Raw genomic sequence first — 26215 nt, 5'->3', positions numbered from 1 at the left:
GCGGCCTAAGTGTTGGGGTTATTTTCAGTTATGTCTCCCCTAAGGGAAAAGTTATTTAACCTGAAGTTGTAATGCTGCTTTTATCCTGAAAATACTGGAAAGATCCACTGTTTATTGTATAGCGATAAGAATCACGACTCCTTTGTCTACAGTCAGTGTATCATTTACACCTTTCCATCCATTTCTATCTGAGCATTCAGAATACATTTGTTTTTTTGAGATCGTGTGCCTCTAATAACACAGAAATATTGGAGACCAGAAAAATGAAAATAATGGAAAAGTCAGCCAACTGGTGACAACGTACAGAATTCCCGAAAATAATTTACACAGACCAGCGCGGCAGATGAGTCGAAATTTTCACAAAAAAATATTTCTTGCCTCCGATAGTCCAATGTAATTCATTTTCTATCTCTGTTCATTAATCATTGTTAAAATTAGTGATCCATTTCTTCCACTCTGCCATCTGCACTCAGCTTCGTAACAAACATGACACCTTCCTGCATAATAAAACCTGACAACTACGAGGATGCATTTCCAAATAGCTTTCTGCATATTTGCAGCTTTATAACCCATTCCGTTATCAGACAAAAGTTGATTATTTTAACCAGAAATCGTTCTTTATCAATTCACCACAGATGAATGAATGTTTACATGTATGTATAATACACACATACACACAAACACACACACACACACACACTTTATATGTGTATATTTTATTCAAAAACACACACATAATTCATTATATTTAAGCTATTATTACACAATATGTATTTTATTAATGTCTACATATCCTTTTTTTCTTTTAAATATAAATATATACACACACACACACACACACACAACACACACATACATATATATATATATAAAATGTGTGTGCTATTTATATTTATATATACATACATATACACATATACACCGTATACATGAACTCCTGTTGTATTATTGAAAAAGCGTTGTTCTAAGCCTAGATATATTCTGCATCTAAATGAACAGGACACTTTTATTCATGGTCCCAATGCATGTCATTTTGCAGTCAGTAAATAAAGCTGAATAAAGTAGCGCTTCATCTTTATGTAAACCTTTAATAAAATGTGTGAAAATATTCAAATTTTTCGTATATTTAAAAAAAAAAAAACCTGGTGGAAATGTGCGCGGTTTGTGATCTTGTTCTTTTCTGCGACAAACATTAAGAAATCCCTATTTACTGTGAGATGTAACAGTGACAGCCAAACAACATGGCGGCGCGTCTGAGTATATCAGAAATAACACAAAACAGCCATGCTTCCATCAACTTTCCAGCGTCACCCTTCTGCTGCCGGAGCGCTGGAACGGGGGTTAACATTCTCAACAGATTGGAATCTTAATATAGTGAGAGATATTTTTGCGCGCAGTGATGTGTGTTTAACAACTGCCTACGATATTTTAACATATTAATGTCATTTTCTATTCCAGGCCCAGACTTGAAAGGATGTCCCCACTACAGCCGGCTGTATGCAGAGTGTATGTGTGTGTGTATATATATACAGTATATATATATTTATTTATTTTTGTATTATTTTTTTTTTTAATCACAGTCCCAGTAAACAGAAGCAAACAAGCAGTTTCTGTTTCCTCTGGGTTGCAATTTTCCATTTTTTTCTCCCGTTACATGCCTGCATCCTGACACATTCCATTTCAGGTTATCAGCACATCTGAATTACAGAATACTGATTGGGACACAGGGCAGGCCTCGCCGGACTGATTAGCATCCTTTAAGAAAGAATTCACTTGCTTGCTTCCACGGTAGATGAGATTCAGTGATGGGCGGCCTCTTAGCATTAAAAGTCAATATGTAACAAACTCATTTGAATTAAACAGGGACAAAGGAAAATGTCTGTTTGTGCCTATTCATAGTTAACCTTTTAAGTATACAACGCGGTAAAAAGAAGTTCACGGTTCACGTGACGCTTTGTTGTAGGGGAAAAAGGTGGTGAAATCTTCACCAAAAAAAAAGAAGAAGAATTTATATCTAAAGCACAATAAATAATTCAGCTTTAAATAAATGCTTTTGATTAGGGGTGCTCAACTCCAGCACTCAAGACCCTCCAACAGGCCAGGGTTTCCAGATATCTCCTGCTTCAGCACAGGTGACTCAATCAGTGGCTCAGTCTAAGACTGAGCCACTGATTGAGCCACCTGTGCTGAAGCAGGGATATCCAGAAAACCGGACCTGTTGGAGTGTCTTGAGTGCTGGAATTGAGCACCACTTCCTTAGAAAAATCATTTTAGCCCCTCCAGTTAGTCCCCCCCTCCCCATTCCTAAAAAAATGGATAATCACTATATGGAGTTTATTTTTGGTTCTTAATAAAAGATGCCAAAACTCCAAATTCAATCCCAAAAAAGCTCTGCCCAACACCCCAGACTTTTAGTTTCTATGATTTCATTCTACTTGAATATAAGGATTTTTTTTTTAATTTTAAACAAAAATGTAATAAACAGAATCTGGAGAAAAGAAATCAGCCCCCCCCCCCCCCCCTAGTTAATATTAATGTATAACAGACACCAGATTCAGATGCAAATACCGAGAGACATCACAAAGCACAATAAAACTATCTTTTCTGTCTCTGCAGTGAAATGTTTTATAAGGTCATAAATTGTGAATCTCAATGTCATCCATCAGAGGTAGGTAGACAAACACCACAAATAGGAGTTGCCTGAGATGTTTCGCTCCCTAACAATATGTCAGGTCAATTATTGTGAAGGGCAAATTTAGATAAAATGCGTTTTTCTTTTCGGTGATAGTTAACTGTGACCATTTCTAATTACTTTATACTGGGAGGAAAAAAATCCGTTTAAAGGAGAGAAACGCGTTCAATTTAAATATTCACAGTTTAGTATGTGCTATCTAGTTACAGACACATACACGGACAGGTTTTATTTGGGTTTCGTTTTTTATTCTCTTAACCCTTATTTGATCAGCCATTCTTAGCATCGAATTAATGCATAAGGTTAAAAAGTACAGGATGATAACAACAGCTGTGATATATTTTCAGAGAATAATACAAAAATGTTCATTTCAGCATTGTAAAATCATCCACTGGCACAGAGCGGCCAACTTGTCCTCAATGATTGACCCACCTGTGCTGATGCAGCGATATCCTTAAAACCTGACCTGTTGGTGGCCCTTGAGGACTGGAGTTCATCACCCCATATCTAGTAAATCAATTCATCCTATAACCCCCTAGATGCCACGGCCTCCAAATTTCCTACTGCAGTTTATTGCATTTCACTGTATACTTTTGTCACACTGGAGGTAGCATTGGGCTTTTCTGACATTGTCGGGATTCTGAGACAAAATCTCATCGACCCTCAAATAATAAGAACAGAAATCAACAAGCAAGTATTGTAAGCGTTAAGGATACATGTTAAACGGGTTTCATCCGTATAACAATGCTATTTCCATCCTCTGAGGAATGTTTTTTATGGAATGGGACTATTGGCCATGACTACATCGCCACCGTAGAGCGAGTCACAGCAGGTCCACCTCTACGTCACCGCCTCTGCCAGCCAGGCACCTCCACCGCAGTATGTCCTCAGCGCATCTCCCAGCCAGGCACCTCCACCGCAGCATGTCCTCAGCGCCTCTCCCAGCCAGGCACCTCCACCGCAGTATGTCCTCAGCGCCTCTCCCAGCCGCAGGGCACCTCCACCGCAGCGTGTCCTCAGCACCTCTCCCAGCCGCAGGGCACCTCCACCGCAGCATGTTCTCCACGCCTCTCCCAGCCGGGCACCTCCACCGCAGTATGACCTCAGCGCCTCTCCCAGCCGGGCACCTCCACTGCAGCATGTCCTCAGCGCCTCTCCCAGCCACAGGGCACCTCCACCGCAGCGTGTCCTCAGCACCTCTCCCAGCCGCAGGGCAACTCCACAGCAGCGTGTCCTCAGCTCCTCTCCAAGCCAGGCACCTCCACCGCAGCGTGTCCTCAGCGCCTCTCCCAGCCAAGCACCTCCACTGCAGCATGTCCTCGGCGCCTCTCCCAGCCGGGCACCTCTTCCTGCAGCATGTCCTCAGTGCCTCTCCCAGCCAGGCACCTCTACCGCAGCGTATCCTCAGCGCCTCTCCCAGCCGGACACCTCCACCGCAGCATGTCCTCAGCGCCTCTCCAAGCCAGGCACCTCCACCGCAGCGTGTCCTCAGCGCCTCTCCCAGCCGGGCACCTTCCCCGCAGCGTGTCCTCAGCACCTCTCCCAGCCGGGCACCTTCCCCGCAGCGTGTCCTCAGCGCCTCTCCCAGCCTGGCACCTCCACCGCAGCGCGTCTCAGCGCCTCTCCCAGCCAGACACCTCCCCCCGCAGCGTGTCCTCAGCACCTCTCCCAGCCGGGCACCTTCCCCGCAGCATGTCCTCAGCGCCTCTCCCAGCCTGGCACCTCCACCGCAGCGTGTCTCAGCGCCTCTCCCAGCCAGACACCTCCCCCCGCAGCATGTCCTCAGCGCCTCTCCCAGACACAGGGCACCTCCACCGCAGCGTGTCCTCAGCGCCTCTCCCAGCCGGGCACCTCTGCCGCATCATGTCCTCAGCGCCTCTCCCAGCCAGACACCTCCACCGCAGCGTGTCCTCAGCGCCTCTCCCAGCCGGGCACCTCCACTGCAGCATGTCCTCGGCGCCTCTCCCAGCCGGGCACCTCCACCGCAGCATGTCCTCAGTGCCTCTCCCAGCCAGGCACCTCCACCGCAGTGTGTCCTCAGCGCCTCTCCCAGCCTGGCACCTCCACCGCAGTATGATCTCAGCGCCTCTCCCAGCCAGACACCTCCACCGCAGCATGACCTCAGCACCTCTCCCAGCTGGGCACCTCCACCGCAGTATATCCTCAGCGCCTCTCCCAGCCGCAGGGCACCTCCCCCCGCAGCATGTCCTCAGCGCCTCTCCCAGCCGGGCACCTCCCCCCGCAGCATGTCCTCAGCGCCTCTCCCAGCAGGGCACCTCCCCCCGCATCATGTCCTCAGCGCCTCTCCCAGCCAGACACCTCCCCCCGCAGCATGTCCTCAGCGCCTCTCCCAGCCAGACACCTCCCCCCGCAGCATGTCCTCAGCGCCTCTCCCAGACACAGGGCACCTCCACCGCAGCGTGTCCTCAGCGCCTCTCCCAGCCGGGCACCTCCCCCGCATCATGTCCTCAGTGCTTCTCCCAGCCGGGCACCTCCACCGCATCATGTCCTCAGCTCCTCTCCCAGACACAGGGCACCTCCACCGCAGCGTGTCCTCAGCGCCTCTCCCAGCCGGGCACCGCCTCTCCCAGCCGGGCATCTCTGCCGCAGCGTGTCCTCAGCGCCTCTCCCAGCCGGGCACCGCCTCTCCCAGTCGGGCATCTCTGCCGCAGCGTGTCCTCAGCGCCTCTCCCAGCCAGGCACCTCCCCCCGCAGCATGTCCTCAGCGCCTCTCCCAGCCAGGCACCTCCACCGCAACATGTCCACAGCGCCTCTCCCAGCCAGGCACCTCCACCGCAACATGTCCTCAGCGCCTCTCCCAGTCTGGCACCTCCCCCGCAACATGTCCTCAGCATCTCTCCCAGCCGGGCACCTCCCCCGCAGAATGTCCTCAGCATCTCTCCCAGCCGGGCACCTCCCCCGCAGAATGTCCTCAGTGCCTCTCCAAGCCGTAGTGCACCTCCGCTGCTCTGATGCGCAGGACACATCACAGCTGCCAGCAGCCAAAATGTAAAAATATGCCCTGACTGCCGGAGGCTGGGAGAGGCGCTGAGTGTCCTGCGTGTCGGAGGAGCCCTGCGGCTGGGAGATGCGCTGAGTGTCCTGCGTGTCAGAGGTCCCTGCGGCTGGGAGAGGCGCTGAGTGTCCTGCGTGTCGGAGGTCCCTGCGGCTGGGAGAGGCGCTGAGTGTCCTGCGTGTCGGAGGTCCCTGCGGCTGGGAGAGGCGCTGAGCACATGCGGACGCTGGTGGCGGCAGAGCACTGGTTGTGATTTGGTCACGGCCGTGTGTTTTTTAGCTTATTACACCTAAATGTGTCCATCAAAGCGAGTTTCTAGATATTTGAGAACATCTGCACTAAACATCCTTTCAAACGCCCATTTTGCCAATAAGACATCAAAGGCAAAAACGTTATTCTTTATTATAAAAAAACAACACATTTATTATAAGGTAATGTGAGTTTTCACTAATGTATCAAAGCTTTAAAGTGTTATGTAGGCTTCCTGCATTTGTGAATCAGTAGGTAGAAAGAAAATGATCTCTTTTAGTACAATACGGCTTAGTTTTGCAGTGTAAATAAAAACGGCTTAACTTGGGTCAGCTGCTAGCCACATGGTAACAAAAAAATAAGTATAATAGGCTGAAGTCCACAATTATTTCAGATTTACGGTTCTGCTGATCTCTCGGCCCATTAGCAAAGTATCCAACTGGCAGTGCACCAGTTGAGGTGAAACTTGAAATGAAAAGAATGTGTGACGTAAATGACAAAACCTCTGTACTCAAAGCAACATTTAGGACCCCACCTTGGCCGTTACTCATCCAATGTTTTACCATTGAATACTTACCCACATCGAAGAGATAAATGTGGATTTTGATGACAGCCAGTTTTATCGATGGATTAAAATAGCCCTCTTGCAGCGCTCAACATTAAAGTCTTCCGCATTTGCAAAATTGCAAACAGATGCAACTCAAGTACCTGCAGATAACCTGCCAAGACCAATTTCAAAAGGGAGATTTCAAAATATGTGGAAGTCATTAGGACATGTATTATTTTTGCAATGAATAGGAGCGCCAGGAGTGTCTCAAGAAGCAGATGGGTGCTAGTTTGTTTATAAAAGAGCAACATCATTTCAGCCTCTAAATGAAGACGTATAAGCTATATGAAACAATTATGTTAAAAATGGTGAATGTTTCAAAGCCAATTGTAATGCTCTTTCAAGGACTGAATTGTTTCAGCAGTGTGTTATAAAATGTGAAAACTTTACGCTTGTTACTAACTGGTCTGTATGATTACAACCGATGGGAGGGAATGATATACAAATATAGCACTCTTTCAGTTTATAAAAGTGTTTTCTTATCAGTGGTTTGCTTTTTTTGGGGTAGTATTCCTAAGGCCTTGCCCCCGCTGCCTACTACAGTGTCCGCCGCGCGCACGAGAGCCCTCCCCGCAATGGCGTCGGGCCCGCTGCGAGGGGGGGCCGCAGCGCTCGCGCGAGAGCTACTCCTGCTCTCAATAGAATTGAGAGCAGGACTCGCGTCGAGCGATTAGGCACGCCCCCCGGCGGTTCAGCCAATGAGGGCGAACCTGCCAAGTGACGTCATGGCTGCGCCCCCGTCACTCCTCCGCCACGCCCCCCCCCCCCGGTCGCTCCTCCTGCAGTGAGCTGCAGACCGGGGAATCGGCTGAACGCGCCGCGAAAAGCGCGGGCGCGCGTTACAGCGGAGAGACCGGGGCCTTAGCCTTAGAAATGGGAATCTTATCCTATAAAGAATATGAGGAACATGATCAGGTGGAAAAGAGTGAACTGAAAATAATGAAATACTTGGCTTCTGTGTAACTTGTCACAGACAGAACTGAAAATGTTATTCTAGTGTTCTTAAAAACAAGTCACAAGAAGCGTGAGTTTAATAATGTCTGTTACCTCAAACACAGCCAGCGAAAAGGCTACGGAAGGAACAATATACAGACCTGGGATATCACAGCTGATGGACAACTGCAGTTTCCCCCTCAAAGTTATCAAACGAAGTTTAACACTGACTGCCCAATGCTACATGTTTTCAGGCTCAGTACAATAAAATTACAAGTAAAAAAAGGGTTGAACATAATAATAAGGTAATATTGACCTTTTTTTATTGTTCAGATTCAATGTTGATAGCGTTTAGCAATCACTAGCTGCCCCATCACTAGCTGACCCATCACTAGCTGCCCCATCAGTGCCCATCCCTGACAAAGACATTTCCGTTCTCTGCCAAAGATAACACCCGCTCACTCCCAGTTTGCACGGTCTATAATATACCATTAAAGCAGCAGCTCAAGCAATATCCTACGTGTTTTTTTTTATTAAATCAGTTCTGTACTATGAGAAAATACTTGTAGCATTTAAAAAAAATGTTTTAAAGACATTTTTAATGTTTCTAATGTAGGAAACATTTCCAAAGTCACACCCCCTTGAGCCCCATCCTCTCTAGCAGTGACACAATTGTATCTAGTAACTGCCCAGTCAATCATATTACAGGAACTACATTGCCCAGAAAGCTGTGCAAGAACTGAATAAAATAACCTGAGCAAAGTGATTGATTACAGCAGAACAGATCGATCTGCAGCTTAGCTAATCACCTGTCAGTGTGCAGATTGTATTGATGCACGTATTGAATGGGGGGAAATATATATATATAGTTTTAAATGTCAGCTTGAACTGCAGCTTTAAGAGTAAAGTCATATGGAGCAACCCAAGAAAAAAAGGTAAAAGAAAAGGGGCAATTCTATTTACTCCAAAGGAACCGATTGGGCTGTTTATAATTCAAAAATCCCCATTGCCTTCAATGGGCATTTTCGTCAGAAAGCAGCTTGAACAACCGCTTCGGCAAATATCGAATAAAGCCCATAGACTGTTGTTCTAATCAAACCACTATTGCGTTGTTGTGTTAGCCCTGAGTTACTTTATATACAGGGTAATAACAGAGGAGGGGGAGGGGTAGGATACCTTTTATTGGACCAACAAGTCGTTGATATGTTACAAGCTATTGAACCTCTTAGGGTTCTCCATTAGTGCAACCATAGGAACCAGCACAGTACCCACCCTTCTCTGCCCGTATATACAGTTTAATAGAAAAACAATGCTAGGTTAAAAAAAAATAGCAAAAAAGAAACCACCCGCTCTGATTGACTCTTTAAGTAGAGAATCTAAGTGTAGGATTTCAAAGGCATTTCAGCAGATTCGAAGCCCTCTTCTGAGCGTGCGATCTGCTTGCCACATGAGTAGTTAGACCTTGTGTTTCTTAATGCGCTGCTCGTGGCTTCTCTCGTTGGGCGAGAACCAATCCGAAAACCCCACGCCCTGCAAAGGGACAGCCACAAGGTACACCCCAGTTACGGCTACACTGGATAATCTGTTTTACCCAAAAAGCTGCAGTGCTGAAATGCTGAGGAAAAGCTGCAGTGCTGAAATGCTGAGGGAAAGCTGCAGTGCTGAAATGCTGAGGAAAAGCTGCAGTGCTGAAATGCTGAGGGAAAGCTGCGGGGATATTATGGAAACTATGAACTGATCACCTTGGAAATAGAACTGAAACAATTGCAATATCTATATTATTTATATTGTAACCTTAAGACACTACACACATTAAGACAGATGGAAAGACAGAAAAGTGTGTGAGTTACTGCATTTGCAGCACTTAACCTTTGTCATTAGAACATTAAACTTTAGATGTATTTAAAAACCATAGAAATGTTTCCTGTGAAAACGTCACAGCTATCACTTCCTACAAACTTTAGTGATCCAAGTAAGAGCTATTGCAGTCTTACTCAGCTGCAACAAAGTATATACTTGGCAGGACACACAATTATGATGGATATGTTGGCCATTCCTACTCTCTTACCATAAAATTTCTATACAAAGCTCAACAAATGAGCACAAAGGCATAGCAACATTAGGCACTCACACTGCACTAAATAGATGCTGAAAGCAAAGATCACTGCTGTGTTCCTAGCCCATAATTCTTTACTTCCAACTAGGGCTTCCACTTTAACACCTGCAAAATAATGGAAACAAACAGTAAGACGGAGCAGTAACAAGGACTCGCAAATGAAGCAGAAATGATTAGTTTGAGAAATAATAGGAAATAGGAAAGGGTAGATTGTTTCAATGGTTTATTTTGCAGATGAGATGTACATCAAAATATATCTTTGGGGGGATCTTCAATGGGTTTACATACATTTACGGATGATTCTGGTGAGTAAATAACAGTTACACATTAAGTATTTTATTAGAAAACAGGCATACAACATTACTGAATAAGAGCTGCTTGCTACAATGGTAACACCTCGATGCTGTATTATTCTCAGAAGCTCACACTTAGCCTTTAGTCTGTTAAGTCTTTAGAGCAGAGTCTGAATAAAGCAGGTTGTGCTGCTCATGTAATCACTTTTAGATGCAAAGCCTGTGCATAATGCCATCAGTTCCATGCACTGTATATAGACAGCAACACAACTTTATTAATAGACATTGCTGTTTTGAGGGACGGCTCTAACTCTAAATAAAAATTGTATGTTGATGCTGAGTATCTCTATATAGTTAGAAAATCACACTGCCCTGTTCCAAGATGTACAACTTGAAGTAGCTAAAGTCTGGAGAGTTTCACAATGCTTTGTGCTGATTCTTGTAAAATATTTTATCCCCAGGAGTGAACAACAAAGTATGCCTTTCTCTGTTGATAGTTGAAGAAGTTTAGACTGTAGTTGGATGGAAAGTGGGGTAAAGAAGATGCTTTGAGAGGTTCTGTTATTCTAATGTACCCTTAATCTGAGCCCCCACATTTGATGGAAACACAAATAATTAATTCACTTTATCTAAGACTAGTTTATTCGAACTTTAGTGCATTGATGATGTTCAGCTTGAGGAAGTATGTATGTATCTCTATATGTATGTCTTTATTTATATAGCGCCATTAATGTACATAGCGCTTTACAGTAATAATACACGTGACAATCATATAAATAACAAATAATACAAATACCACATAATGGAAATAAGTTCTTCAGACATAAAAGTAACATTTAGGAAAAGGAGTCCCTGCTCCGAAGAGCTTACAATCTAATTGGTTGGTAGGAAGAACGTACAGAGACAGTAGGAGGGCGTTCTGGTAAGTGCGTCTGCAGGGGGCCAAGCTTTATGTATGAGGTGTTAATGATCAGCCATGGAGCTAATTATATGCTTCGTTAAGCAGGTGTGTTTTAAGGTGGGTCTTAAAGGTGGAAGTCAATATTCCTTGTGTAAGGCAACAATCTTGATATCTCTTAACATACATCCAGAAACTATAAACAGTATTTCATAAATATTTCATAGAAGTGCACTTTCGGGTATTCCTGTTTGGCTACACAGTTAGGCTTACAAGAGTTCACCTAGTTGGGTGCCGCATTAAGCCAGGATGGTCTACATTCTGTCAGGTGGTACTAGGGAGCTATGGGAGGATACTTAAAGGGAGTATTGGCCATATAAAGTAGTAAGGGAAGAAGAAAAGAGTAAAAACACTGGTTCAAGATACACTTAGGGCCATATTTACTAAGTGGCACTACTCCGTAAAACACATACCAGTGCTAGAAGATACCTTACAGCATACTGCAGTACTGTAAATGGTGTCTTCCGGTGCTGGAAAGTGAATAATGGAATAGCACAATTTAGTAAATATGTTCCCTAATCTGAAGAGATCCTCAGGTACCATCTGCATGCTAAGTATCATTTACCAAACATGCACATACCGCAGGTTTTCGAGATGCCGGCTGCGGATATGGAAATAGATGCAGCTTCCTCCCTTAACAAGCAATGCTTTAAAGACCTTTCCCACGGTGCAAAGTAGCTTGTACAGATAAGCCTTGGATAAGAAAAGTAGAGAGCCTTTACTATTTAATACACTCAAATCTGCTGTTTAACAATAAAGGGGTTGGCGTGGTTTCTCTGAACATACAGTAACGTTATTTTGTAAACCTTATTTTCCATGTAAGCCCCTCCCCAAAGAAAATAGATAATGTATCATTCAGACCATTTCTAATACTTCTTAACAATAACCCATGCTGTGCTCCTACACTGGAATAACATCGTTCACATGAATCCTAGGTATTTAGTATATCTGACAGTTTCTCTCAACCACCCATAACATTCTTTCCTGTCTCATTGTTACTGGCAAAAGAGAATTCTGTAATTGAGTGGTACAGAACATGTGCCCTCCATGCTAGAAGATGACAGATGGATTATAAAAACTTCAAAGCGTTGCATTTGGAGCACCAGGGGAGAGATAGTGGGTATTTGAACTCTCAGTCTGTACCCGGGAGACAATGGTAACTCTGACATGGTGCATATATCAAGGAATGGTGTAACTAGATAGACATAATCTTTCTTTTCAGTGCATATTTAACATTCTGTTAGGAACAAGTTTCAGATGAGCTAAAGTGCAACTCATCTTAATACTAATCATCATTGCTGAAAGGCTACATGCCCTGTTTTTCAATGTTGGTTAAAGTGAATCTTTACCCAACTGCTTTCAAATAAAAGCCTGCCTGGAGTCATTTCTCCATCCCCTTGTAACTGCGATCCATGTCAACGCCTACATGTTGCCATCCATGTGTATGGAACAATCCCCCATTTCACCAGGATTATAATCCGGCAGATGGATTTTCATGGCGTAACTGAGATGGGTAGGAAGTTAGGAGGTCCCCACGGGCATTGTAGAACTCATTACTCAAATAAACTCGTGTTAACCAAGAGATACAGAAGCACAAAAAGCTGGACTATTATGTATGTATGTATGTCTTTATTTAAATAGCACCATTAATGTACACAGCAGTAATACACGCGACAATCATATAAATAACAAATAATACAAATAACAGATCATGGGAATAAGTGCTTCAGAAATAAAAGTAACATTTAGGAAAAGGCGTCTCTGCTCCGAAAAGCTTACAATCTATATAGCATCCATAACAAGTAGAGTATCATTATACAAGTAGAGTTCATTATACCCAGTTATACCCATTATATACCCAGTTATACCCATTATACCCAGTTTACGCTCCCTTCCATCACATACGGTCCCAGCACTTTCTGAGCACCATCCCACAAACAAATAACAAGTAGAGTAGCCCAACCAAGATACTGCACCATCTAAAGGTGCATGTAATTCCCTCATAACTGTATAAGGGTTGCAATGCCTTAGTAATCAGTCCCTTTTATATAACCGCAAAAAAATCTTACATATTGAAAATTGAATAATTAAAATAATAGGACCTGTTGGTTTTATTAAGTGGTAAGTGTACTTTCTGCAAAAAGAGTGTACGAGCAAGAAAAAGAAGTGTGCAAATGACTTTGTGATCCCAAAATATGTTAACGGGGTTAAACTATTACAGAAATATAATGTGAACATTACAGCATGAACAAAGTGATGCATTGCTTCAAAACTGTGATTGAGTATGCTATAATTGAGTTTCTGGATCGAAAGCAAAAATATGCAGTTTCTTAGTATTAAAACTAAAATTCAGTTCTCTTATTTTCATTTGAATGGAATTTCATACTACACTGAACATTATATTAAAATTACTTTACTTTTTTGTATTATATGAAGCCACTCTTCCACCCCCGGAGGCCACTCATTCACCTCCGGAGGCCACTTATTCACCTCCGGAGGCCACTCTTCCAGCACCGGAGGCCATTCATTCACCTCCGGAGGCCACTCTTCCACCACCAGAGGCCATTCATTCACCTCCGGAGGCCACTCTTCCACCCCCGGAGGCCACTCATTCACCTCCGGAGGCCATTTATTCACCTCCGGAGGGCACTCTTCACCACCGGAGGCCATTCATTCACATCCGGAGGCCACTCTTCCACCACCAGAGGCCATTCACCTCCGGAGGCCACTCTTCCACCACCAGAGGCCATTCATTCACCTCCGGAGGCCACTCTTCCACCCCCGGAGGCCACTCATTCACCTCCGGAGGCCATTTATTCACCTCCAGAGGGCACTCTTCACCACCGGAGGCCATTCATTCACATCCGGAGGCCACTCTTCCACCACCAGAGGCCATTCTTTCACCTCCGGAGGCCACTCTTCCACCGCTGGAGGCCATTCTTTCACCTCCGGAGGCCACTCTTCCACCGCCGACGGCCACTCATTCACCTCTGGAAGCCACTCTTCCACTGTCGGAGGCCACTCTTCCTCTGTCGGAGGCCACTCTTCCTCTGTCGGAGGCCACTCTTCCACCACCAGAGGCCATTCATTCACCTCCGGAGGCCACTCTTCCACCGCCGGAGGCCACTCTCCTTCTGCTGGAGGCTACTCTTCCACCGCTGGAGCTGGAAACACCACGGCTGCTGCAGACCCTCTATGGAAGCAGAGCTGTCCAACACCGCTCTGCTTCCCAAGGTCACGACCCGCAGTGCTTGTTTAGCTCTTTGCAAGGTAGAATGGGGCGTGACTTCAGTAAGCAGGGCGGTCAGACAGCTGTGCTTCCAAAGAGGTGATTTTCCCCACTCCAGCCCCCTGCAGTGGAAGTCTTTTAGCGCCACAATTCAACCCCCATTTTCCATTTCTCCCGGCGAGTGGAGTGGGTTTTCCAAGCCTTGTCCAGTGTATTCTGCATGGTTCCCACAGGACCCCCAATCCGACTTAATTCACCTCACTGCCACATGTCTTACAGTGTTTAAGCTGCAGGAAAGGATTCTGGGGAGTGATATGCAAATAAGCGCATTGGGCGTATCTTAATGAAGTGTAAAAGACTGTGGATTCAAGCAAAACATACCAAGTAGTTACTGACTGCTGTTTCTGACAACCATAATATGGTTTAATGACCAGAGAGGTAACAAAGTCTTTGCTAATCATGAATCATGACATTTTTTTTATGAGGGGCTTCATTCTGTTTGATATATTTAGCCCATTCAGCCAAGAATTGCCAGAAATGCTAAGTGGAAATATAAGGAAAAGTATCAATTTTAAAAATGTCATTATAAAGCCGATAAGAAACAGGTACAGCCTTTCCCTCTGCGCTCGCAGGTAGCGGCCGTATTGAAAAGAACCGTCGCAGGGAAAATCTCACTTTGATCCCGAGAAAAGTAAAATGACAGATTTGCAATCTTCAAACGATGATACTTGCCACACACAAGACTTCATGCTCTAACAGCTACGTAAGTAACTGCGCGCACATCAACAGGGAGATCATTTCAAATGAACGCAGAGCGATCTTGTCTAAAATCCTCGGTTCCTCTGAAAATCTTTTATTTAGAAGCAATCATACATACACAGGCCTCGCAAAAGGAGTCTTAAACCTAAGAAAATCCTGATGGATTGTGATGATGGAAACAGTTGTACCACCAGTACCATAAAAAGGAAAAAAAAACATATTTTGCAATAAATATTGCTCAACGTTATTTACACATTCTTTTCCTTTCTGCCTAATCGCCTGTCTAATCTGCCGGATGATGTAAGACGGCCTTGGATAGTACATTTGCTACTGGATTCAGAAAGCAACTAATTAATTAAGGTCAATTGTTCCTTTAAAGACCAGCCTATTCCAAACACGACATACAGCAGAGGTTTTAGGAATAAGCTGTGTTAAACTAGGATATACAGTATCAGCTAGAAATTAGGGAACAAGTCCCAAACACCCAAGTATGGAGCCAAACGGTTTCTTTCTCTTCAGAGGAACAAGGGAAGGTGCTTGTCTTTTAAAAAGGCAAGCTGTTTTTTTACTTTTTGAGTACAGAATTGAAGCAGGGGGTTTCTGGTACACAACGAATGATCCAAGGGGATCAAAAAAGAATTATCCCACAAATTTCACTCATCCATAAAGATATGTCTCGTAGCAGAGACGGATAGTCTTCTAATGATGTACAGTAAAGAAACTCATGTCCTATGTCTGGGCTAGTCCCGCTCCAAAATGGTAACAACATGTATGCCCCTGAGACAAGTGATCGTGCCAAAATATTCCTAAACACAAAAAAACTTTATTTAATAATCAAACTCACTAAGTGTAAATATATACAGTGTTAGTAAAAATCGATACAAATCCACAACGGTGGGTCATGGATGCATTTACATGAAGTACATAAATTGTACAATGAAACAGATGCAAATCTGTGGAGTATCAGCTAAATAAGCCACATTAAATAGGGCTACATAGGCTATTAGCCAGGTGGGTGAACCCCATTCTCATACAGACATTATGAGTTTATCTAAACACAAAAGGAACACTAGCAATCTGAGTCAACCATCAAAGATGGCCCTTAAAGATCTCGAAAAAGGACGAAACAATAATCATAAAACCATCCGACGAAGGTGGGAACACGGCTGTTCTTGGTAAAGAAGAGTACCAACTTGCATGTATCCGCCTCCTAAGTGACCGAAAATGTTACAAAATGTTGGAAACAGGTCCAACTCCCAAATTCCAAATCAAGTTAAAAGAGATAATAACAGAAGGCTTTGAAAATAAAGTAATAACTAAAACTGAACACGATTTCATTTTTATTACATGACCCGATTGAACGTAATAGGATTTTCTTCCTTAATACATAAGGCGCAGTTACTCCCGCCTCCCCCCCAGAACTGCTGCACTTTTGTCTTGACACATATGCGCACCCCACTGTAACACTCTTAACAATTTTATTCATTGAATGAGGATATATAAAAAGTCTTATAACTAACCTTAAAACAGATTTTTTTAAATCTCATTCTCCTCTGGCTCTTTCCATTATAAAAACATCATATTGACAGACATATACCTGTTTTTCACATACTTAAAAAGGGCGCTGAATACTTTATGCTTTTGATGACTAGATATTTACAAAACATTTTCACACTTTCACAAATGTGACATATACTGTATAAGATATTCACGCAGTGCAAAAATACAGGCAGTTGATGGATTTAAAGTGTGCAAAGTTTCCCAAACAAATTTCCATGATTCTGAAGTTGGAAATATTCATCAATATTGTTGAGGTATGTATGGATATACTGTACATTATTGTACACCCATACTGAATAGTCATTATTACATTATATACCATATTAGTTCACACAAACATATCACTTGAATCACTGAAAAACTAAATATAGTTTATGATGTGTTTCAGACATTTATATGATCTCTAATATACAGCGGTGTGAAAAAGAAAGTACACCCTCTTTGAATTTCATGGTTTTACATAACAGGACATAATAACAATCATCTGTTCCTTAGCAGGTCCAAAAATTAGGTAAATACCTCAGATGAACAACAACACATGACATATTACACCGTGTCATGATTTATTTAACAAAAAACTAAACTATTCAACTAAAAATCGCCTCAGGACTCAGTGAAGGGTTTCAGACGAAAACAGCCTGAATGTAAAGAATAATGGCCAAAAATTAAACCAGATTTAGGTAAAAATGTAATTTTCTCTATATGTTAATTTACAAATAAGTGTATTTCATTTATTTAAGGAAACAAAAAGCAGGAGCTGCAATAAAATATGTCAACACTAATAAATAATGATTGTTTTGCTTTACTTTTCAATGCAATGGCGTACATAAGAAGTTGGGTTACCATCAGTTTTTCTTCTGGAGTTTGGTGATTTTCATTGGAAGTTACGAATCCCCTTTCTTTACGGTTTAATCATATTTCTTTTTCTATCTCTGGGAACGCCCAGGTTCCAAGTTACTTACTGGTGAAGTTACCGGTTTTACTTCCTGGTTTTAAAGGGGATTTAGATGACCGTCCAATAGGAAACCACAGCCAAAGGATTGCTGCTTTAAAGCATTACGTCTAGAGTGGCTGATACCAAGTAAGAGGGGATCATATGTTGGGAAATAACATCCTACAAGTACAATACATTGTAGCATAGTCACAATGTTGAAAAAGAACATATGCCCATTGACTTCAACCTGTAATTCTATCTGCAGAACTTCCTCTAATTTTAAAACCTATAAAGTTTAAAGTTTGCTTTTATATATCTATAAACAAATTACTAAGACAAGTTCATCAAAAACAAGAACACTGTTTACTTACCTATTTTATATGATACAAAAACTGTTTTCCATATCTTAAAAAAGTAATTGGAACATGTAATTGATGACTTGATATTTACAAAATATTTTCATATATGTGCAATATATAAGAAGATATACGCTCTGTGATATTAGACAGTTGATGGATTTTAGGTACTGTAACTTTCATGAATGTGTGTGTTATTTCAAATAAAATTGCACATTTCTGCAACGTTTCCAAAACAAATTAGTACAATTCAATCATTCAAATACTAAATATGTTGGGAAAAGACAAATTTGTGCTACAACCAGCATTAATAATGTCATTGTGATTTGTACAGCTACGTACCAATATTTACTATACGGCATGCCTCAAATATATCACAAAATAAATGCACATCATGATTCATCAATAAAATATTATCAAACCAGATACATTATAAGCAGCTTCTTTTTGTCCCTGAACCATGGAATATTACATCAAGAATAACTGTCTTTTTCTTATTTCCAGTACTGGAACTGGTCAGTAGAATAAGCTTTCAAAAGCTCTGCATTCTTATCTAACCTTGGAAATGAATCACTGGATATTTTGAAGTCTGCATTGTTAGAGCCGCCTTGTGTATTATTTACATATAAATTATGTAGTACTGCTGCTTTAAGACGGCTACACTGGGGGAAAAAAATCATAAACACGTTTAAATAGCTATCTAAAAACATGTATTTATGGAAAACTACAGGTCAGAAATTGTTCATATTGCTTGTGTACATCTGCTGGCTGAAAACAATGCTTCATTTTAATGAAATCGTCATTAGTCTTTCAAAGCAAAGAGTCCTACAGACGACTGCTCTGCATAAATTAGAATTTAGTCGATAATGATATAGGATGATAGCATGGAAATTGGATTAATACATTATCAAAGATGCTTCTGGACATCTGGACTTCTGGAGAGAACACTGAAATTATAGGATATTTGATGGACAAAACGACTTCATTTTCAAACACTTTCCATAATTACTGCTTTTGTTATGGAAACACAAACAATGCTGTTTAATGCTTTTGACTTTTGAAAGAGAAGTGAGCTTTCATTTGAAGAATCTTACGATAACCATGATATGGGCAGAAAAATGAATTGATCATTTCCTCTCTATAGTAATAACCAGCTCATGTTCGCCTGCTGAACAGGGGAAACTGTTGCACTAACAAATTAGCATTTTTTCCCCCATAGAAAACCAATATTGTATATCATTTCGTTTATGTCAATGATAAGATTGATTGTATGCTACGTTTGACCTTAGATATTTTGGTATTAGAATGCAGCCTTTTATCTTTCCAAAGTTTAAGAGTTTCGAAGCAGCAGCCCGCACTAATCGCTTAAAGCTGCAGACCAAGCAATATCCTACGTGTCTTTAAAAAAAAATCAGTTCTGTACTATGAGATAGATTTAATGTATTATAATGTAATAAGCATTTTTTCTATAGCAACCATTTACAAAGTCACATCCCCTTCCTCTTTTGAAACGGACTCTGACACACCCCTTTTTGAGCCCTGCCCTCTCTCTCTAGCAGTGCACCAATTGTATCTAGTGACTGCCTGGTCACATGATCTTCCCCACAGAACATTGCATCTTTGGTCCTCTTCTGCGGCACTGACAGCCATTTAGTGAACCCAACCCGCGAGCCAAATCCTCGACGATCAATCACAGCAGAACAGATAGATCGACAATTTAGCTAATTACGTACTTCTTTTTTTTTAAAACAGCAGCTTGGACTGCTGCTGTAAGACAGGGCGGCCAACTGCAGTTCTCAAGGGCCACAAGCAGGACAGGTTTTAACAGTATCCCAGCTTCAACTGATTGAGCCACATGTGGTGAAGCAGGGGTATCCTTAAAACCTGACCTGCTCTTGGCCCTTGAGGGCCGGAGTTGGCTACCCCTGCTTTCAGAGGTCCCTTCTTACCCTTTCCAACACGGTTTTATTTTGAAAATCGTTTGCACCGTTCAGGAGATGTGACAGCGTTTGAAATGCTAAGTGTCCAGGAGGTTAAAATGAAGATTTCCTCCGAGCCCATCGCAATCTAAAGGTTTCACTGGTAACATCAGACATAGAAAATTATTATTTGTAACACTAAAATAACATTGAGCACGACATGCAAGGTGCTAACATCAAAGGAGTTATAATAATAATAGCATGCTCTTGTATAGCGCTGCTAGTTTTACGTAGCGCTTTACAGAGACATTTTGCAGGCACAGGTCCCTGCCCCGTGGAGCTTACAATCTATGTTTTTGGTGCCTGGGGCACAGGGAGATAAAGTGACTTACCCAAGGTCACAAGGAGCTGACCCTGGGAATTGAACTCAGTGCCAGTCCGTGTCTTGACTGACTGAGCCACTCCTTCTCAGGGGTTAAACTAATATTTAACTATCTGGGGGATAGCTGCTTCAACATCTTCCGGACTCTGTCATTTTGCTGCCACCAGCCCTTTTCTTACACAAAATACAAATAATTACAAATGCAGGAAGCTGGCCCTGGCTGCTATTACTTGAAGGGTTCATGACTTTTTGCAAATCCAGCCCATGTTGCCATTCTGGGCATGTATTATGATGGATAAAGTGAGCTGAAGCGAATTAGCTACTCAACAGCCCAAATTGCTTCTGTTTATGCTTTACAGCACTCTGCTTTATGGCTTCAGTGATGTACAGACAAGGGTGTCATTAGGCAGCACTGCTGGTAGAGCCAGCAGATATCTAATATGGGGAGTCTTTCAACAAATAACGTCTGTATCTGCATCTGACGCTATTTTCTGTATCTGCTGTGTTCAGTCTTAGGTGTAATGTTGAATGTAATGTAAATGTTTTATGAGTGATAATAAAAAAAAGTTGGTACTACCTGTTGTGAAGCCTAACAAATATATATATATAATATTGCACCAGACTGAGATGAGATAGACAAAGCAAGGCTTGCAGACCTGTCTAACACATGTGAATGTGCTCACAAGTGATCTTTTTATTTGCGATATGCTTTACGGTGGAGGGTTTTGCGTCACCTTTTGTTTACCCACCATAAGTTATCTAATTGTGATATATATATATAGGTAAGAGGTAAGGGGACCTGGCTATATATATATATATATATAGCCAGGTCCCTTTTGTCCCCTTACCTCTTGGTGCGGCAGCGGAGGCTAGGGAGAGTGCGGGGAGATGTGGGGGAGCGATGCGGGCGGTCAGGAAGGCGAGAAGGTCGCCGGAGCTCTGCGGTTACTCCCTTAGCACGGCGCCGCCATCTTGTTGTGAGCCGCGCATGCACAGTGACGTTTCGTGCATGCGCAGAACATGTATGGGTTGCGGCGGCCATTACAGAGAGGGGCGCATGCGTATTACATACACATACATTACACACAGCAGCTCCGCAGGGGAACTACAGTTCCCATGAGCTTCTGGGAGATAGGTCACATGGTGCAAGATAGCCAATAGGGCTGCCAGGATTCCCCTGCACTAGGGTTGTTACATTTGGCACGCTGAGAGCCACGGCAGTCGGAGCTGGGACACGGAAGGGTGAGGGTGTGTATCAGGGTGTCAGTGGCCCATGAACTAGGCCAGAGACCCCCTTATAGGTCCCAGCTACGCTCTGACTCCAACCTAGATTGGATCCGGTGCTGCCAGGATCTTTCACAGGTGGAGGTGCTGTCACCGGAACAAACCAGATACACCCTAGGCTCCCAGCAGCGGAGGTTCAGGCCTCCTGTGAGCCAACAGGTAAAATGCACCACATTACACTCAGTAGCAGTCTCATCTCCCAGAGGGTGGGGAAAACAGCGCTACACATATAATAAATATGTAGCGGGGTACACCCAAGCTACTAAATCTACCCAATGGGCTGGCAGTAAACCCTGGTATTCACAGGTCTGCCAGTTGTTGTCATGGGGTTTTCCACCTTCATCCTTTGGTGCTGTGCTTGAGTGACAGCACGGGGTGGCATATCCTGTTGTGGCCGGGCCAACGGGATGCCCGCCCTCTGGCTGTACTTAAGGGCAGGGCCGCCCTAAAGTTGTTTGTTGTCCTTCCCCATGAGGAAGGCAGGTCACGACTGGGAGCCAGAGATTGGGGCCTTCCCATGTGCTCTTCCCTCCGTGGAGTAGAGTGACTATACCTCTGCCTCTGCTAGGGAGGTGGGGAAGAGCTAGGACGGCTGCAGGTGCCCTAGGCCCATAGTGACGGTCCAGGGACTATCTCCGGTGATACCTGGGAGAAGAGACTGTGATCCGGCAGGTGACTGCTGAGTACCTGTATTACTGCAATACGTGTAGTAATAAACCCGTTCGTTTTGCAATATATCTCCGGCCTGGTGTGTGATCTAACTGGGGGGAGAGTTACAGTTCTACTGTGGGAGATCGCCTCCGTATCCCTGGAGCCTGCGGCAGATGGAGGCGCTGCACTGCTAAGTATTACGTGGGGTATGGACCCCAGAAGCCTGTTCCTGTGTCCCAAAGATACCGCGGACGAGTCAGCCCACCTGTTACCAGCAGGTATGCACCACATATACCCAGCAATGGCCCCGATATGCGATTGGGGGGGGGGGGGGAGGGGAGGGACACCGTTACATATATATATATATATATGTAACAGTCAACTGTCTAATATTAATAGGTCACATTTTGCTCTGTTACAATGTGTCCTCTTTAAGATCTCTTTGAGAATTGAATTAACTGTACTGTACATAACAGAATCACAATGTTATCGGAAGCTATCCTTTACTTTCAGCATTTGCATACAAGATGTAATACACAGGAATCATTTTACATACAATACACAATTTAGGTTTACTTTGCAGCTCCAAAAAAACCTTGCCATTTCAAATAGAGAACTTATTTAGGAACTTAACAATTTAATTCAAGTTGCATTTTATTTACCTACAATTATAAAACACACAACGAAGACATATTTCTATGGAGGCTATTCATAACCTGCGATAGTACCGGTGGGGCACCGGCGCGTGAAAACGGCCATTGCAGTCACTGGGAGTTTCTGCGTGATCCTGCCCCGATCGGTAATATTGCAGTTTCATGCCTCTAGTGCATTAAAGGTGTTTAATCCATTGAACTATATATAGAGATGAAATATTGAATTCTATTACCAATAGGTCATAGATGGCACACATTTAATCTTAATATTGACAAAAATTGAACAACATAAATGATTGGTTTTCTATACAAAAGATTTGCCAATTAATCAGTGTTATGGATTAATATATTTAAGAAGATACAAAATACAGCAATAGATCTTTAAAAAAAAGAAAATTAAAAATTACAATCTGATCACATTTTAATCTTATTATATTACACATTGGGGCTACATAAATAAATCTAAGCATTCCGGAAATTTAGATTTGTAAAAAATATAGCTTTTTTCCATGCTTGCATGTTACAAATTATGGAAAGGAGTTTCAACTCTTATGCCTCATTTTGTGGATTCAAAATATATTTTATTTTACAAAATATTATGCACTAGAAAAGAGGAGCAGAGTGGTCACTACTTTAAGAAAAAGTGTATTCAATTGATAAAAGTAGGTTTCTTTAATCAGTGTATCATCTAGACACCACATTCCCGGCATATTCACCCAATACTCCCCCAAATAACCTGTTGTTTCTAAGAACTACTAAGCACTAAGCACAATTACTGACCCCTTTATAACCGATCAGCACTCCAACATCAGCATTTTAAAACTTTTACATGAAATTATTGGTCAACTATGAACAATGAAAAATGGTTTTAGTTTGGTCATTGTGAATAATAATCGCGGTGAATATATTATACAACCAAAGTGCCTCATTCAATGTGTAAACCTAATACAACTCTCACCAGGACTGCTTTGGCTTTTAGACAGAATTGAAGTAAGGGGTGTCCAAAGCTGAACCCCATTAATTTGGGGCAGCTCCCGGGACCCCCTGCTTCCAAAGATACCTCCGTAAGGAGTGTCGGTAGCAGCTTCGGCGGGGCTAGCTGAGGGTTAAAGTTCAAAGCTTCCGCGTCACGTGGGACAATAGGAAGCCGAATGAGTAACTGCCTACTGTTGTGCACTCAGTAGTGAGCTGGCAAAGAGTCTTATCTTATGTACTTGTGTGTCGTGGTGGGATCTATGATCCGGAGTCCGTGGTTCTAGCACTTAAGTCCTGGAGGTAAGGTAAAGTGGGCTTACCTCCTGCTTGAACCTCCAATTCAATAGTGCAATTGATGGCTGTGGCAGCAAAGCGTACGGCGTCCCGCTCGTGTTAGCGGCAAGGATCTTCCGCAACCCCCTCGATCGTGTGCCTCCTGGACGGCACTATTGGAGTGGACAGTGAGAAGAGAAAAATCCGGAGCAGCAACGAAAACGGCAGCGTCAAAAATCAAATGGCGCCCAGGCTAGTGGAAAACGATAAAAACGGCTTTATTAGACACGTTTTCAAGGAGTCCTTGAGAAAGCACCACGTAGGCGTGAAACGCGTGGGAGGTTTTTATCAGAGACTGACATCCAATTTATGTCTAATGAAGAAGCCGTTTTTATCGTTTTCCACTAACCTGAGCGCCATTTGATTTTTGACGTCGGTTTCGTTGCTGCTCCGGATTTTTCTCTTCTCGCTGTCCACTCCAATAGGAAGCTGAACCCCGATGATGTCACGGCTTCCTATTGGTCCACATGGCGCGGGAGCATTGAAACGCTGCCTTACATGAACCCCAGCCAGCCGAGCAAAGCAGCTACCTGCACCCCCTTACGGAGGTAAGTATCTCCGGAAGCAAGGGGTCCCCGGGACTGAAATTAGTGGGGGTTCAGCTCTGGAGACCCCCTGCTACAATACAATGTTAAACAATAAAACATTTGCCAAGAAAATGGCCTGCTTGGTTTGCCTCTTTAACATAGATTGCACCATTAAGTCCAAGCTACACCAGCACCACCATGCTACACTGCTCCCAGCCTTGTAATGTGTGGTAGCCCCTCGTGGCAATGAAGGAAGGAAATACTGGTTGAATTATCCCTTTGGGTGCCCAAGGACATTGCTACTACGTCATAAGGTGTGGCACTCCAAGGTCCCCACCAAAAACAGGGGCAAAAAGTCTAATGCAATGCAAAAGCATTGTGTGGCAGACCTGGCAGGGGAACACCCCTGACATTATGAACTTTTTCTTCCACAACTTAAAGTGGAAATAAAAATACCCCTTGTGGGCACATTAACGCATCTCAGACAGGTCTGGAACTCTGACTTTCCCCATTATCTCCTAGTATACAGTGCTTACACTGCAGCCAGGGATTCTGGGTAATGACATGCAAATGAGCACACAGCGTCACTTATTGCTTCTTATCCATTTTAACCTGGACCCCTTTAAATGTACGCCTGCCGCATTACACAGCTTTTCAGCACAGCCTGGGTTACAGAAGTGCAGAGCCAGTAAACCTGCTCACAGACAGCAGTTTCGCCCTTTGGGGTCTCATCAGTGCGAGGCTGGTTACTGACGTTAAAGAGGCAGTCCCTCCTATAAAAAAAGAACTAAAATCCAGCGGCGTGTGTAGTAGATTGCCGCCATTTTTAAACAGCAGAAGTATCTTAAAATATTTCCCAATATTTAATGTAAACATTTTCAATAACTGCCTAGTAACTGAATATTTAGACTTTAGTTTGGTTGTGCTTTTCAGTCTTTCATTTATTTTAATAAGTTATAATGTCTTTGGTGATAAGACTGTTGGTAATGTATGACCTAAACCAGGGGGCTCAACGCTCAAGACCCCCCAACAGGTCAGGTTTTAAAGTAATCCCTTCGTCAGCACAGGTGGCTCAATCAGTGGTTCAGTCTTTGACAAACTGAAAACCTGACCTGTTGAACAGTGCTCAGGACTGGAGTGCCCCTGATCTAAACAGGTGAATTGCTGAGCCAGACCTTTTCACCTGTTGATGTTTAGTTTGTGTAATGACTACATCATTATTACTTGAAATAGATAATTATCAGATAGGATAAAAGGATACATTATAAGAAAGGATAAAATGGACACCATTTTTTTTAAAGTATTACTGTATCTGTTTACTAACAACAGAAGAGAATTACATTTAATGTACTCCTTTCCCTAAAGGCACAGCAATAAGTCCTGTATTTGGCATATCTACTTACAAATGTCCGCAACTTATGCAAAATGATCTTGTGCGCAATTCAGCTATTTAATTGTCATTTTAAAATCATGCATATTGATAGTGAACTGTTGTTAAACCGTCTCCTTTGCTACGGAAATATATAACCCTCCCCTCTCGAAATATAAAAGCTGGCCCTGATAATACATAATGAGCACGGCAGGAGAGACCCTTAAAAGAAGTACATTAAGGAGAGTAAATTCTCTCAGCTGCAAAGAAATATTTAGACTGAGACATTAAATTAATATGCTGAAGAGTGGGAGACATTGTCTGCTTTGTACTATTAGGTTAATATCGTGGGGAACGGATTTTGTAAGGGACGACATAACCACTAGACGTTTACATTTATTTAAGGAAATAAAATCTGTT

At 43.0% G+C, this 26215-nt stretch overlaps 1 protein-coding gene across 7 annotated transcripts in view; it reads right to left on the bottom strand.

Annotated features, from left to right (window-relative positions):
* The window catches only part of ZNF536 (zinc finger protein 536), a 422190-nt gene that overhangs the window by 381691 nt on the left and 14284 nt on the right, over window positions 1-26215 (bottom strand). The window contains exon 2 of one of the 7 annotated variants that reach the window (XM_075576320.1): window positions 9629-9718. The exons of the other annotated variants lie outside the window; for them this stretch is intronic. The gene's annotated coding sequence lies outside the window, so the exon portion shown is untranslated. The remainder of the gene's footprint in view (window positions 1-9628; window positions 9719-26215) is intronic. 7 annotated transcript variants of the gene reach the window in all.

This window comes from Ascaphus truei, chromosome 19 (assembly GCF_040206685.1).
Source record: "Ascaphus truei isolate aAscTru1 chromosome 19, aAscTru1.hap1, whole genome shotgun sequence".
Classification (NCBI taxonomy): domain Eukaryota; kingdom Metazoa; phylum Chordata; class Amphibia; order Anura; family Ascaphidae; genus Ascaphus; species Ascaphus truei.
This window is presented reverse-complemented; position numbering and strand designations above follow the sequence as displayed.